The following is a 16,994-nucleotide window of genomic DNA, read 5'->3' as shown; positions in this document are numbered from 1 at the left end:
CATTTTGTGGGATTAGCCTTCAAGAAAACAGCAAGCTATGCTGTTTCCATTACTGACAACAGCGTAAACCTGCCCACATCTAGCCGCAGCATGTATGAAATATCGCCATCATATCCAGAGATGATGCATCTGTTTAGTAAGAGACAAGTTCACTTTATTCTGTGGTCAGTACAGTTTATATCGTGGTGCATCAGTTCCAAATTTATATAGCTGTTTTATGTTTCACTGATTCTAAAAAATATAAAAAAGTTAGGTTTGTATTGCCATGTCGTGAGACCCATAACATTTTTGTTTCTGTGTGGGGAGAGTTATTGTTTTTATTGGTACCATGAATACACATAGCTTTTTATTCATTTAATTTTGTTTAAGATGTCATGTGACTGAAAAACTACAGTCCTAGCTCCTCACTTTTTATGCCACTATCTACACAGGATTAGTAATGTGATATTTTAAAATATCAGACTTACGGTACGAATGCAGTTTACAAATTTTGGGGGGGATGATTGAAGTTTTTATGTATTTTTTTTATCTACAGTATTTCTTTATTTCTCTCGGGATATAAATGTGATCAATTGGTCACTTGTATAATACATTTCTGTAAGGTTATGATCTCATGTGAAGTATTTGCTGAGGATTTTCCGTATGGATTTGCATGTGCAAAATCTGCAGCGTAATACAGTATCAGTTAAATACCGTATTTTTCGGACTATAAGATGCACTTTTTTCCTCCAATATTTTGGAGGAAAGTGGAGGGTGCGTCTTATAGTCCGAACCTTCTATTCTATACTGTCTTGTTGCTGTGGGTGATGGGGTTATGGGGGGGCAGCAGCGGCAGAGGAGCGGGGTACAGGAGGCTGCAGCGGCTACTGCAGACTACACTGTCCCCGCTGCTTAAGAAAATGAATATTCACTGATCCCCACACCCATGAGCGTTGGGAGCACTGAATATTCATTGTCCTTAATCACGGGCGTACAGTGCAGCTGCAGTGCGGCTCCTGCAGCGGCTCAGCAGTCATTTGTGCCCGCTACTAAAAAGCATGAATATTCACCCCCCTCTCCACGCCCATGGGAGTGGAGAGGGGGTGAATATTCATGCTCTTTAATAGTGGGCACAAGCAACCGCCCAGCAGGAGCCGCGCTGCAGCTACAGTGTACGCCCGCTATCCAGGAGCATGCAGTCACTGCTCCCCACGCACACAGTCCCAGCGTGGGGAGCAGTGACTCTTCCGGCACAGCATCTCCCTATGTGAGCGCGCATGTCAGTTACGTCATGTGCAGCTCACACAGGGAGATCTGTGCTGGCTGCAGAGGAGGACACAGCGGTGGAGGAGAGAAGAAGAAAGGTGAGTAGGAGTGTTTATTTTTTTGTGTAATGGAGATGGAGGTGCCAGGCATACCAGGATGTGGGGCTGCAAGGCATACCAGGATGTGGGGGTGCCAGGCATACCAGGATGTGGGGGTGCCAGGCATACCAGGATGTGGGGGTGCCAGGCAGACCAGGATGTGGAGCTGCCAGGCATACCAGGATGTGGGAATGCCAGGCATACCAGGATGTGAGGGTGCCAGGCATACCAGGATGTGGGACTGCCATACATACCAGGATGTGAGGGTGCCAGGCATACCAGGATGTGGGACTGCCAGGCATACCAGGATGTGGGACTGCCAGGCATACCAGGATGTGGGGCTGCCAGGCATACCAGGATGTGGGTGTGCCAGGCATACTAGGATGTGGGGGTGCCATGCATACCAGGATGTGGGGGTGCCATGCATACCAGGATGATGGTGCCTTGCATACCAGGATGAGGGGTGCCATGCATGCCAGGATGAGGCGTGCCATGTATACCAGGATGAGGGGTGCCAAGCATACCAGGATGAGGGGGGCCTTGCATACCAGGATGAGGGGTGCCAAGCATACCAGGATGAGGGGTGCCATGCATACCAGAATGGGGGCTATTAGAACAGAATTAGGGGATAATACCCCTATAACAGTGTCAGCAGCAGACCCTCTCCCCCTTAACAGGGCATTATGACCACATTTTTTGCTTACATTTTTTTCCCCTATTTTCCTCCTCTAAAACCCAGCTGTGTCTTATGGTCCGGTGCGTCTTATAGTCCGAAAAATACGGTATATAAGATTTTAACAAAACTCATTTACTTGTCAATTCTTTCTGCAAAATTCATTCTGAATTTTCACCCATTTTTAATACAAATGGTTAAATTTGCAACAAATCTTTCACTTCTGAACATACCCTAAAGTTTTCTAAATTCTGCCGTAGTCAGTTCTTCATAGAAGCACAAGCAAGGCACATGCACCTTAAATGGCAATTCATTAGCACACAGTTGTGTAGCAATGGGGTCACTGCGGACCCTCACCTGTAGAAACCAAACTTCAGGATTACATACTGTCATGGTCGAAAGTGTTGCCACCCTTGAATTTGTCCCAGAAAATGAAGTATTTCTCCCAGAAAATTATTGCAATTACACGTTTTGTTATACATGTGTTTATTTCCTTTGTGTGTATTGAAACAACACAAAAAACAGAGAAAAAAGGCAAATTGGACATAATTTCACACAATACCCCAAAAATGGGCTGGACAAAATTGTTGACACCCTCAGCATAATATTTGGTTGCACACCCTTTGGAATAAATAACTGCAATCCAGTAGCTTAGCTACCAGGGGGGCAAAGGGGCGGTGGCCCTGGGCCCCGTGCTCTGAGGGGGCCCACCCAGAGCTACGCCAATACAGTTACACTCGGGGGCAGAGCAGGGAGACTCGATGTCCCTGCACTGCCAGGCGGCAGCTATGGGACCCTTGAGCAGGAGGGTGGGGGGCCCCCCGGTGCCAGCATTGGGCTCCCCACCTGCCACCACAAGTTCAATGATGAAAGAGGGAGCACGATGCTCCCTCTCCCATCAGTCCCCCTCTGCATCTGACATCGATACTGACCGATACTGACCGGGTGCAATGACGTCATCACTTGGCGCTGTCCTGAGATGTGCCTGCGCTCGGAGCAGTGCGGGGAACGAGGAGGAGAGATGAGTAGTGTATTTTTTTTTTTTTTTATGGGGAGTGCATTATACTATATAGAGTTTGTATATGGGGGGTACATTCTACTATAGAGGCATATTGGGGTGCATTATACTATATATAGTCTGCTTATGGGGGTGCATTATACTATGTAGAGTCTGCATATGGAGGTTGCATTATACTATATAGAGTCTGCATATGGGGGTGCATTATACTATAGAGCCTATAGCGGTGCATTATAATATAGAGTCTGCATATTGGGGGTGTATTATACTACAGAGGCCTATGGGGCTGCATTATACTATATAGAGTCTGCATATGGGGTGCATTATACTATAGAGGCATATGGGGTGCATTATACTATAGAGGCATATGAGGTGCATTATACTATATAGAGTCTGCATATGGGGGGTGCATTATACTATAGAGGCCTATGGGGGTGCATTATACTATATAGAGTCTGCCTAAGGGGGTGAATTATACTATATAGAGTCTGCTTATGGGGGGTGCATTTTACTATAGAGGCCTATAGGAGTGCATTATACTATAGAGGCATATGGGGATGCATTATACTATATAGTGTCTGCATATGGGGGGTGCATTATACTATAGAGGCCTATGGGGGTGCATTATACTATATAGAGTCTGCATATGGGGCGGTGCATTATACTATAGAGGCCTATGGGGATGCATTATACTATATAGAGTCTGCCTATGTGGGTGCATTATACTATATAGACTCTGCATATGGGGTTGCATTATACTATAGAAGCATATGGTGATGCATTATACTATATAGAGTCTGCATATGGGGGGTGCATTATACTATATAGAGTCTGCATATTGGGGGTGCATTATACTATAGAGTCTGCCTATGGGGGTGCATTATATTACAGTTATATGAAAAAGTTTGGACACCCCTATTAATCTTAAGCTTAATGTTTTATAAAAATTGGTGTTTTTCCCTCCCTGTACCCCCCCCAATGTACTGTAGTTATGCATAGATTTATAGTTACGTTACCCCTTTTACTATGTATATTGTATTTTCTTGTACTTTTTCAACACAAAAAATAAAAAAACTTGAATTTGAAAAATTGGTGTTTTTGCAACAGCTATTTCAGTTTGATGTATGTAATAACTGTTGGACACAGTAATGTTTCTGCCTTGAAATGAGGTTTATTGTACTAACAGAAAATGTGCAATCTGCATTCAAACAAAATTTGACAGGTGCATAAGTATGGGCACCCTTATCATTTTCTTGTTTTAAATACTCCTACCTACTTTTTACTGACTTACTAAAGCACTTTTTTTTGGTTTTGTAACCTCATTGAGCTTTGAACTTCATAGCCAGGTGTATGCAATCATGAGAAAAGCTGCTTAAAGTGGCCACTTGCAAGTTGTTCTCCTGTTTGAATCTCCTATGAAGAGTGGCATCATGGGCTCCTCAAAACAACTGTCAAATGATCTGAAAACAAAGATTATTCAACATAGTTGTTCAGGGGAAGGATACAAAAAGCTGTCTCAGAGATTTAACCTGTCAGTTTCCACTGTGAGGAACATAGTAAGGAAATGGAAGAACACAGGGACAGTTCTTGCTAAGGCCAGAAGTGGCAGGCCAAGAAAAACATCAGAAAGGCAGAGAAGAAGAATGGTGAGATCAGTCAAGGACAATCCTCAGACCACCTCCAGAGAGCTGCAGCATCAACTTGCTGCAGATGGTGTCACTGTGCATCGGTCAACTATACAACGCACTTTGCACAAGGAGAAGCTGTATGGGAGAGTGATGCGAAGAAGCCGTTTCTGCAAGCACGTCACAAACAGAGTCGGCTGAGGTATGCAAAAGCACATTTGGAGAAGCCAATTTCTTTTTGGAAGAAAGTCCTGTGGACTGATGAAACCAAGATTGAGTTGTTTGGTCATACAAAAAGGCGTTATGCATGGAGGCAAAAAAACACAGCATTCCAAGAAAAACACTTACTACCCACAGTAAAATTTGGTGGAGGTTTCATCATGCGTTGGGGCTGTGTGGCCAATGCCAGCACCGGGAATCTTGTTAAAGTTGAGGGACGCATGGATTCTACTCAGTATCAGCAGATTCTTGACAATAATGTTCAAGAATCAGTGATAAAGTTGAAGTTACGCAGGGGATGAATCTTTCAGCAAGACAATGATCCAAAACACCGCTCCAAATCTACTCAGGCATTTATGCAGAGGAACAATTACAATGTTCTGGAATGGCCATCCCAGTCCCCAGACCTGAATATCATTGAACATCTGTGTGATCATTTGAAGAGGGCTGTCCATGCTCGGCGACCATCAAACTTAACTGAACTGGAATTGTTTTGTAAAGAGGAATGGTCAAAAAATACCTTCATCCAGGATCCTGGAACTCATTAAAAGCTACAGGAAGCGACTAGAGGCTGTTATTTTTGCAAAAGGAGGATCTACTAAATATTAATGTCACTTTTCTGGTGAGGTGCCCATACTTATGCACCTGTCAAATTTTGTTTGAATGCAGATTTCACATTTTCTGTTAGTACAATAAACCTCATTTCAAGGCAGAAACATTGCTGTGTCCAACAGTTATTACATATATCAAACTGAAATAGCTGTTGCAAAAACACCAATTTTTATAAAACATTAAGCTTAAGATTAATAGGGGTGCCCAAACTTTTTCATATAACTGTATATAGAGTCTGCATATGGGGAGTGCATTATACTATAGAGGCAAATGGGGATGCATTATACTATATAGAGTCTGCATATGGGGGGTTCATTATACTATAGAGGCTTATGGGGGAGCATTATATTATATAGAGTCTGCATATGGGGAGTGCATTATACTATAGAGGCAAATGGGGATGCATTATACTATATAGAGTCTGCATATGGGGGGTTCATTATACTATAGAGGCTTATGGGGGAGCATTATATTATATAGAGTCTACATATGGGGAATGCATTATACTATATGGAACCTATGGGGTGTAGTATACTATATAAAGTCTGCCTATGGGGAGTGCATTATATTGTATGGAGGCCTAACGGGAGTGCATTATACTATATAGAGGCCCATGGGGAGTGTAGTATACTATATAGAGTCTGCTTATGGGGAGTGCATTATACTATATAGAGGTCCTATGGGGGTGCATTATACTACATTGAGAACTATCTGGTGCATTATACTATATGAAGGCTATTTAGGGGATTACAGTGGGGATTATAGTGAGATCCATCATACAGTGTGAGAGATAATGTGGGCTCTTTTGTACAGTGTGGAGGCCATCATACAGTTTTGGAGTCATCAGTTTCGGGGCTACTAAGGGGTCAGTATACTTTGTGTGGGGGGTACTATATAGTGAGGGGGCATTATACTGTGTATAAGAGAGCATCATACTGTGTAGACGGGCGCTGTACATTGGGGAGAGACTCAGGACATTATTAAATGTTACGTGGGCACTTATTGTTATAGGGGAACTCAGGTTATTGTGACTGTCAAAGGGGCACACAGAGGGCATTATTACTTTATATGGGGCAAAATGTGGGCACTGTTTTATAGGGCACTTGCACACAGCATTACTTTATTTTAGAGGTTTGTTTTATCATCTAGAGGGCCCACAGTAGGTGCAGTAATAGGGACACATATGGCAGCAACGGCTCAGTGTTGGTGAATCAGCAGGATGAGTGGTTTGTGCAGGTTGTGGATAGATGGGGACGGTGCCTGAAATGTAAAGAGTCAAATGTGTCTTTGTTGTAATCTCTACAGCCAAGGGAGAAGTCGTCATGTCGGTCTGGGCCAGATGGAAAAGACAGGAAAAGTGAACGATTTCATCAGAAAGAGCATCAGCTGTAAGTTACTATATATAACTGTACAGTAATCTCTTATATGTTCTGCAAGACTGGCATCTATCAATATGTCACCATATGGCGGTAATATCAGTGTTGGTCTTTGTATAGATATTATTTTTAGTAACATTGCAGTCATCTGCGGAGGTTCTCCTATATCCTCTATTAGGGTGCACCACCATAGCTGTAATCAGGGTTACCTGGTTAGGGGCCCACACAGAAGATTCGCCCCCCCTGAACCAAACCCATAGCTACACCTTTGCTGCAATCGATCGCTTCCTATTACCCATCTACAAGCTTCTTAGACCTCTCACCTGGAATTTTGGACCACTCTTCTCTTGCAAACTGCTCCAGGTCTCTTATATTTGAAGGGTGCCTTCTCCTAACAGCAATTTTAAGATCTCTCCACAGGTGTTCAATGGGATTAAGATCCAGACTCATTGCTGGCCCCTTCAGAACTCTCCAGTGGTTTGTTTCCATCCATTTCTGGGTGCTTCTTGAAGTATGTTTGGGGTCATTGCTCTGCTGGAAGACCCATGACCTACGATGCAAACCGAGCTTTCTGACACTGATTTCATGATGCCTTGCACACATTCAAGGCACTTAGTGCCAGAGGCAGCAAGATAACCCAAAACATCTTTAAACCTCCACCATATTTGACTGTAGGTACTGTTCTTTTATTTGCAGGTCTCATTCCATTTTCGGTAAATAGTAGAATGATGTGCTTTACCAAAAAGCTCTATCTTGGTCTCATCTGTCCACAGGATGCTTTCCCAGAAGGATATTGGCTTACTCACGTTTTTTTTGCCAAACTGCAGTCTAGCTTTTTTATGTCTCTGTGTCAGCAGTGGGGTCGTCCTGGGTTTCCTGCCATAGCGTTTCTTTTCATTTAAATGTTGACTGGATAGTTTGCGCTGACACTGATGCACCCTCAGCCTGAAAGACATCTTGAATTTCTTTGGAATTGATTGGGGCTGCTTATCTACCATCCGGACTATCCTATATTGCAACTTTTAATCAATTTTTTCCCCTGCCATCCACATCCAGGGAGATTAGCTACAGTGCCATGGGTTGTAAACTTCTTGGTTATGTTCAGCACTATGGACAAAGGAACATCAAGATCTCTGGAGATGGACTGCTAACCTTATACAATTTTGATTCTCACATCCTCAGACAGTTCTCTTATCCTCTTTCTGTTCTCCATGCTTAGTGTGGCACAAACAGACACACAATGCAAAGATTGCGTCAACTTCTCCCCTTTTTATCTGGTTTCAGGTGTGATTTTCATTTTGCCCACACTTGTTACTTGTAACAGTTGAGTTTGAACGAGCATCACATGCTTGAAACAATGTTGTTTACCTACAATTTTGAAAATGTGCCAAGAATTTTGTCCAGCCCATTTTTAGGGTTTTGTATGAAAGTATGTCAAATATGCTTTTTTTTCTCTGTTTTTTGTGTTGTTTCAATACACAAAAAGGAAATAAATATGTGTATAAAAAATCATGTGTCATTGCAATAATTTTCTGGTAGAAATACTTCATTTTCTGGAACAATTTCAAGGGTGCCAACACTTTTGGCCATGACAGTATATTGTAGCTGTCAGGAAGGCATGTTATGCTGCAAATTCAATTATCTCTTGTGCACACCACAATTTTAACCCAGTTATTTGAGTTCTATTGCCTGCTAGTCTGCCCACTCTTATTACATAATTTGGGTCTACAGAACTAAAACTGGATTGTTCTCAGTGAATGCAAGAATTTTTGAAAATGCAGTAAATTCAGCACTTTGTAAATGCTCAAATCACTTGTCTGACACTGTCAATCATTCCACTCTCAACATCCCTAAGATCTCATTAATTCTCCTTAGAGAGAACAGGTAAGTTTCTTGACCACATCTCCTTGCTGCTATTCATTAAGTTCCTGCCATCTCACTGGCTGAGTAGACCTAATTCATTGATGAACTTGTGTTGGTCTGCCTAATAAAGTGGATGCTGTGTTTGTGTAAATAAAGTATTTTTTATGTAATTTATACATGATGTATTGACTTATTAGAGATGGAATGAAAGAGAATGAATATTGGGCAGAAAAAGAATAGCTTAAGTAGGATCAAATGTACATGGGGGGCATCTCCATCTCTTGCTCTTTCACCTTACAGCAGATATTCTGGAACAATAGACTCTTTCCTCATCTTTGATGCATAGTTGGAAAAATTAATATAATAACCCGAGGAGTGGCCCTTATAGTACCTATACTTTGAGCTTAACCTGAATTATAGAATGCAAAAGAAGAAGCGGACAGGTGACTGGCTTTATACAGTATATCTCAATTTCTTATAATTTAAGTGTGTCTCAAGAACAGAGGGATTTTTAATTCTAGAAATCGTTCTTGGCCAGGATTAGAGGGAGACAGAGGGAGGCATGGGCTCCTGATGGAGATTAGAGGGAAATAGTGAGTGGTAGGAGCTTTTGGTAGAGATTAGTGGAAGACAGGACTTCTTGATGGATTAGAGGGAAACAATGGGTGACAGGGGCTTTTGGGATGAAGGTGGTCAGAGTGAGACTATGGGTGGCAAGGGGTCATGGTGGATATTAGAAGGAAACAGTGGGTGGCAGGGGCTCTTATTAAAGATTAGAAGGAGACAGTGGGTGGCATAGGCTCTTGAGTGGATTAGAGAGAGACAATAGTTGGCAGGGGCTCTTGCGATAGGGGTGGTCAGAAGAAAAGGGTGTGCTTCAGAGTCTTTTAATGAGGGAGATGGTGGATGGCAGGGGCTCTTTGTGAGGATCAGAGGGAGAAAGTGGTTTGTAGGGACTCTTAATAAGGAGTAGAGGAAACAGTGTTTAGTAGGGGCTCTTGGGAATGAAAGTGGTCAGAAGGAAACAGTAGGTGGCAGGCGCTCTTAGGATTAAGGTGGTCAGTGGGTGCCTGGGGCTCTTGGTGGAAATTAGAGTGAGACAGTGGGTGGCAGGGGATCTTGGTGAGGATTAGAGAAACAAACGGTGGCAGGAGCTCTTAGTGAGGAGTAGAGGAAGACAGTGGTTGGTAGGGGCTCTTGAGATGAAAGTGGTCAGAGGGAACAACAGGTGGCAGGGGCTCTTAGGATGAAAGTGGTCAGTGGGTGGCAGGGGCTCTTGGTGGAAATTAGAGCAGGACAGCAGGTGGCAGGGGATCTTGGTAAGGATTAGAGAGAGACAGTGGGTGGCAAGGACTCTTAGTGGGGATTAGAGGTACATATTGGGTAGCGGGAGCTTTTGAGTGGGGAAGGGGCTACTTAAAACTGATTTCACTCAAGTTGCAAGCCGTACAGAACATAGAGCAGAATCTTTCTGACCTCCATAACTTCTCTGTTAAGTTACCAAATAATAATAATCTTTATTTTTATATAGCGCTAACATATTCCACAGCGATTTACATACATAATCATCACTGCCCCCATTGGGGCTCACAATCTAAATTCCCTATCAGCATGTCTTTGGAGTGTGGGAGCAAACCGGAGAACCTGAAGGAAACCCACACAAACACAGGGAGAACATACAAACTCCTTGCAGATGTTGACCTTGGTGGGATTTGAACCCAGGACCCCAGCGCTGCAAGGATGCAGTGCTAACCACTGAGCCACCATGCTGACCAAAACAACTGACCTGTGTAGTCAGCTCAGTCCCGCAAAGGAGTGCATTTATAATGGCAGCTGGTCTGAAAGAAGGGATAGAGGAATGCTTTAGACTTCCCCTGCGTCTCTCTCCTCCCTCACCAGCACACTCTGGTCATACTGCCAGCCCCAGCTTCTGTGTTTTAACACCAGCAGAAGGCTGCATAGGGATACTGCCACCTACTTGACACAATAATTATTTTTCTTGCAAAACAGAGGAGGTATAACTATTATAGCTTTCTGAAGCAGCTTTTGCCCAGCTCCCTCTTCGCTACAAGCCATGGTGTGTAGCTGATCCCATACTGCTAAAAGCAAGCAGACCCTAGGGACAGACCCTCAACCACACAAGACAATGGGACAGCTCCCCAAATTCGGGACAGTCCCATTGGATCGGTTGGAAGATATATGGATGGCATGGTTAATAATGGAGCTCATTCTACTAATGGTGTTAACACAAATATTAAACACAGAAAATTTATACAAGGAAATTCAATCAGTTAATATATATAAATAAGTCCTTCTAAACTACCTGAGTCCAAAGTAATTGAATCTCAAATCACATTCAATAAAAGGTATCTAGAGGTAATATTTCTCCTTGCGAAGAGTGACATGTTAAGCACGTCAGGTGAGGAGACTTTTAAAGCCGCAATGCTCCTCTGTGAAATATGCGAATTGTCTCTTCAGGGAGGAAGAGGACTAGAACTCTAGTGCCACCTACAGGAAGTAGCAATCCTAAAAGTCTTCTCTTGCGGAGAAATATTACCCCTACGTACCGATCTGACGCCTCTCATCCAGCAAAAGCAGAACTCACACTTTTGCACTGAAGAGGTGCAGTACCCTGAAACACAGTGTCTGCAAATTGAGTTTCTGGTCTTGGCTTTTATCCTAAATCATGTGATAAGGCTCCTTAAAGGGTCACTATTGACTTTTAGGATTGCTACTTCCTGGAGGTGGCACTAGAGTTCCAGTCCTCTTTCTCCCTGAAGAGACAATTTACATTCAATAAAATAATATTTTGGAAGAAAACATACTCACTAGCATGCACACTCACTTTTTCACTTTTAAAGATGCTTTCTTGCCCTTATTTGCATTACAGCTTTTAACTCGCTGATCTGTTTGCAAAGCACAACTAAGACCCTTGATGCATTGGTTAATTTACACCATTATATTTTTTATAAATGCATACGGAATGTTTCAAGAATGGATATCACACGGTTTCAATATGGCAAAAATGTCTGGGTACTTAAATCCTTTATTATAGCAACCAGTAGAGTCTAACAACAGGGTCACTTATTAAACTGGTAAAAATGGTTAAAAAGGTTATCCCATTCGTTTTTCCACACAACTCAGTACCCTCACATGTAGTTTGAATATAGATCCCCATGACAAATGAAATTTCATCAATAAATAGCCCTTTACATGTTTTTCAATCTATTTTCTTCCCGGTGTGAAGCTACATGTTACAGGTCCGGGTGGTGGAACCTCTGTGCTAGGATGCAAGGAGGGACCAGAGGGGCGTAACTAAGCGCCTACTCGGACCGACCCTGGCCACACGGCGGCTTTGTCGACTCCGTGAACCAAGGAGGGACCGGGCAGGGGAGCCAGGTGTCACTCTAGGACCGACCTTGTGTGAGAGCAGGTGACTCCCACGGGTCAGGTGGCTGAGGCTGACAGGTACAGCGGCAGGTAGCTTGACAGGTGAACCGGGTAGGCAAGCAAGTGGGTACGGCTGGTAGCCAGACAGGTGATCCGGGTAGACAAGCAGGCAGACACAGCAGGTAACCTGACCGGTGATCCGGGTAGGCAAGCCGGCGTGCACGGCAGGTAGACAGGCTGGCGGGCATGGCAGATAGACAGACTGACGGGCATGGCTGATAGACAGGCTGGTGGGCACGGCTGATAGACAGGCTGGCGGGCACGTCTGATAGACAGGCAGGCACAGCTGACAGACAGACTGGCGGACCCTGGAACCTGAGGGCTGAGGAGAGTGTTAGCACACAAACAACAACCTTGCACAGGCACCTCCATTTTGGAGGAGGTGCTTTAAATAGGAGAGGTCCTCCGGCCATTGGCCGGGGACTCTTTAGGACGGCGCACGCGGCCCCTTTAAGAGTGAGGGAGCGCGCACAGTGCCCGGGAAGCTGCGCGCGTTGCACACAACAGCAGCAGGAGAGCTGGAGGACGCCGGACCAGGACCGCGGCGGTGAGGAGAGCGGCATCTCTGCCCAGCAGGAGGCAGAGATGCCGGCGCTACACTACATTTCAGTGCCATACCTCTTGTGGAGCACTTGCGCTTTGTATGGCAAAACTTTATAAAGACTCAACATGCCCAGTCATTATTTTTAACTTTTATATTGGTAGTTCAAGTGGATGTGTCTTGCATGGAGTGGATTTCTGTGTCACCTAGCTATCCCATTCTGTTCTGTATTAATTATTTGCCGTACTGTCAGGAATAGGTGATCCGTACCTGAGCGGGCCACTCACACTTCTGGGCAGGCTCCAGCTCTCCAGCGGATAACCCGTCACCCTTCACTGTCCATATGGTGCGTGGTGTCACTACTGGGGGGTGGAGCTTACGGGGGTGCTCACTCAGTCAGGATATCACATTCTAGGAGATACATAGCATCGTGGGGAGGCTTAACGCCACTGTTCCCAGCAATTATGCTGTGCAGGGACCCTGAGACGCCAGGTCCACTGGTGATAGCTGCTGCTAGTGGGTGCAGGGCGCCGTGCCTGCTAGTGCAGTCAGATGGTGGAAGGCTCCCTCCTCCAGTCTTCTCTCCCTTCAGTGTCTCTGTGGTCCTGGAGTTGGAGATTGGGCATTGCCCCAGCATGGTCAGGTGACTGGTGGGAGACAGATGTAAACCTGCCATTTCCTCCTTTTTGTTTCTTATTATTTCAGTTCTCGCGAGTGGTTAAGGTCAGCGTTTCTGTGCTTCTGAGATGGTTCATGCTTTGGTGCCTGTGCTTGGTTTATCATAGTTCATCTTAGTTTTTACAGTTGCACTGCGATTCTTTGATTCTGGTGTGATTCGCTGTCTGCTGTTTGTGTGTTTCTTCTTCAGCCACCATGCTGCTCTCCACCTGGGAAGGGCTCTGCTAAAGTTCCCACCTTTGCCAGGTCCAGAAGGAGGGTGAAGAGTATTCCAAGCCCTCAAGGGCGTGCGGCAGTGCGACGGCTAGTGCCAAGTGTGACCAACACACTGCTCTTACTGGCTAGCAGTGGGTCATTTCACCATCACCCATCATAACACTTACGACATGCCAGTGGGATCGCAACGCGACAGTACTCCACTCTGCGTGAAACACAAACACTTGGACCACCTTAGTGGTGAGCTATGTCTTGTTGCTAACCCTCTTTGTCCTGTATTTACTAAGCACTGCTCCTCAAGGCTGCATCCAAGCAGGTCTTACTGAATACAGAGCAGGAAAGCCACGTCAACCAACAGTCCGCTCTGTGCAAGCTTGGCATGTGTGCCGAATACGTGGAGAGCTTGCAGAGGAGTAAAGGAACTGCTGTAATGACCTACTGTGCATGCGTGACCATTGAGCAAAGAACTACTGGGGATCTGTTTAGTAGCATTGAAAAGTACATAATGGGTAAGGATGACATATATGGCTCTGGTCTGTACTCCAGATTGGCCATCTGCAAAACATAGCGGTATTTGCGACTATTAATGATTTGGATTCAGAAACCAATGAGCCACCAATGTAATCTTGACAATACTCCTTTAAACATGGCCATAATGGGACTACCTTGTAACATATTATTACATCTTTGACTCCCAAACCCATGGCTATATTAATTAAACTCTGTAATCTAAGTTTAGTTCCGTAGAACTATGAAGCACGTGGTTGTTGTAGCTAAATGAGATTTTAAAACGCAGCAGTATAATGGCTACATGAAGCCAACCTAATAAATTGTATGGGTGTTTACTAGTGTTGAACGAACATGCTCGACACTGCTCGGTACTCGCCCGAGCATCATGCTACTCGGGATGTTCGGCGAGCACCGAGCATTTCCGGGTTACTCGGGCGGGAGCTCGGGTCTCCGCCCTACATGTTTGGCGCTCTTTACAGAGCCAATGAACATGCAGGGATTGCCAGCCAGTCACTGTAATGCTGCAGCCATGTTGGTTGTGGGCATTACAGTGATTGGCTGGCCGCACAGCGTCACCTCGAGTATTTAAAACCGGGCGCCGCCATCTTGGACACAGTCGCTCTGGATTAGACAGTGTAGGGACAGCGCTGCTGATTTAGGGAGAGATATAAACTGCGAAATAGTTAGTGTAGGGTCTGTAAAGGCTGCCAGAACAAACAAACAGTCCTTTTCAGGACTAATATCCATCCCAGATACCAGGCAGGCAGGCTGTATAGGAGACACAGTGGTTATACCAGCAAACGCTGCATTACTGTCCTGTATGCTCCTGTTGCTGAAATTCCTGGACTTAGCACCAGGTGTCGGGGGCCAGGAAAAATCCTTTTTTTTTCATCTAAATCCTCCTTTTTTTTACTCCTTCACACTGTACAAATACCCATCTTATTAACCTTTTGGTGTGTCCCCCCCCCCCAAAAAAAAAAGCGTGTCTCTGATTTTTCAGACACAAATATAACTGTTGAAAATAGTCTGGTGTAGGCTAGAGAAACAGAAGTGTTGTTTTGCACTTCCACTGTTCAAACCTCTGTATTATCCATTTTGGGCCATTTGTATCTAAAAAAAAAACAGTTTGAGTGTGTCGCTCACTGTTAAGCTGCAAATCTATATATTTAAAAAAGTCTGGTATACCCCAGTAAACAATAACTGTGGTTTTGCCATCCCACGGTAAAAAATCTCTATTATTCAGGTTTTGGTATATTTTCCGTAAAGAAAAACAGTAGTGTCTCCTGACTGTTGTGACACAAAAATATATCTGTTGAAAATAGCCTTGTGTAGGCCCGACATCCCAGTGTGGTTTCGCAGTTCCACGGGTCAAATCGCTGTACTATCCAGTTTTGGGCCTTTGGTATCTAAGAAAAAGGAAGCTTGAGTGTGTCGCTCACTGTTCAGCCGCAAATATCTCTATTTAAAAAAGTGTGGTATACCCCAGTAAACAATAACTGTGATTTTGCCATCCCACGGTAAAAAATCGCTATTATTCAGGTTTTGGTATATTTTCCGTAAAGAAAAACAGTAGTGTCACCTGACTGTTGTGACACAAAAATATATCTGTTGAAAATAGTCTTGTGTAGGCCCGACATCCCAGTGTGGTTTCGCAGTTCCACGGGTCAAATCGCTGTACTATCCAGTTTTGGGCCTTTGGTATCTAAAAAAAAAGCAGTTTGAGTGTGTCGCTCACTGTTCAGCCGCAAATATCTCTATTTAAAAAAGTGTGGTATACCCCAGTAAACAATAACTGTGGTTTTGCCATCCCACGGTAAAAAAAATCTCTATTATTCAGCTTTTGGTAGTTTTTTCCGTAAAGAAAAACAGTAGTGTCTCCTGTGGTATACCCCAGTAAACAATAACTGTGGTTTTCCTCTTCCACGGTTCTAATCTACTCTTTATTTCCCTTTTTCCATTGATAGTGCAAGTGTAAGCTATTTTACTTAATTTACAATGGGCAAGGCGCGTGGCAAGGGACGTGGAAGTGGACGTTCTGGTGATGGTTCGTGCAGAGGACGGGGCCGTGCCAAGGTGAAAATGTGCCACAACCAACAGCCACATCTTCTCGCTCCCACTTCTTGACCGAATTACTAGGGAAGCACAGAACAACACCAGTATTGAGAACTGATCAGTGTGAACAGGTTATTGATTGAATAGCAGATAATACTTCCAGTTACCTGGGCACCACCACCTCCGGTCTGTCTTCCACACGGTCAACTCTTAGTAGCCGTGAGTCTCGACCGCATACTCCTCCTCACCCTGATGCTCCTTCCTCTCACCATGCCGAGTGTCGTCAGACAGCAAGTGATCCCACACTTGGACACTCTGAAGAGCTGTTCACTGGTCCATTTCCATATTTGGGCCCCTCGCCTGATACGCTTGAAGTGGTGGAAGAGGAGATCCCATGTTGCGATGCCCAAATATTTGAACAGCCACGGCCACAGGAAGTCGACGTTGGCAATCTGTCACAAGAGGTGGACGATGACGAGACACAATTGCCAGGAAGTGAGGAGGAGGATCGTGGTGCGCAAGTGGAAGAGGAGGAGGTGGTGGATGATCTAGTAACTGACCCAATGTGGAAAGAGGACATGCAGAGTGAGGCCAGCAGCACACAGGGGGAGGGAGGCAGAGTACCCCAACAGGCAGGAAGAAGCAGTGTGGTGGCCGCAGACAGAAGGCAGGCAACCGTTCCCCGTAACACCAACACGAGGGACGTTGCCAGTACAAGCGGTAAGTCTTCCAGAGTCTGTAATTTTTTTAAAGACTCTGCTGATAACCCCAAAAAGGCCATATGTTCCACCTGCCATGCCAGCATCAGCAGGGGTGAC

This window comes from Phyllobates terribilis, unplaced genomic scaffold (assembly GCF_046119375.1).
Source record: "Phyllobates terribilis strain yellow unplaced genomic scaffold, ASM4611937v1 Scaffold_2__4_contigs__length_985480577, whole genome shotgun sequence".
NCBI lineage: Eukaryota > Metazoa > Chordata > Amphibia > Anura > Dendrobatidae > Phyllobates > Phyllobates terribilis.
The sequence above is the reverse complement of the archived record's forward strand: the minus strand, read 5'-3'. Positions refer to the sequence as shown.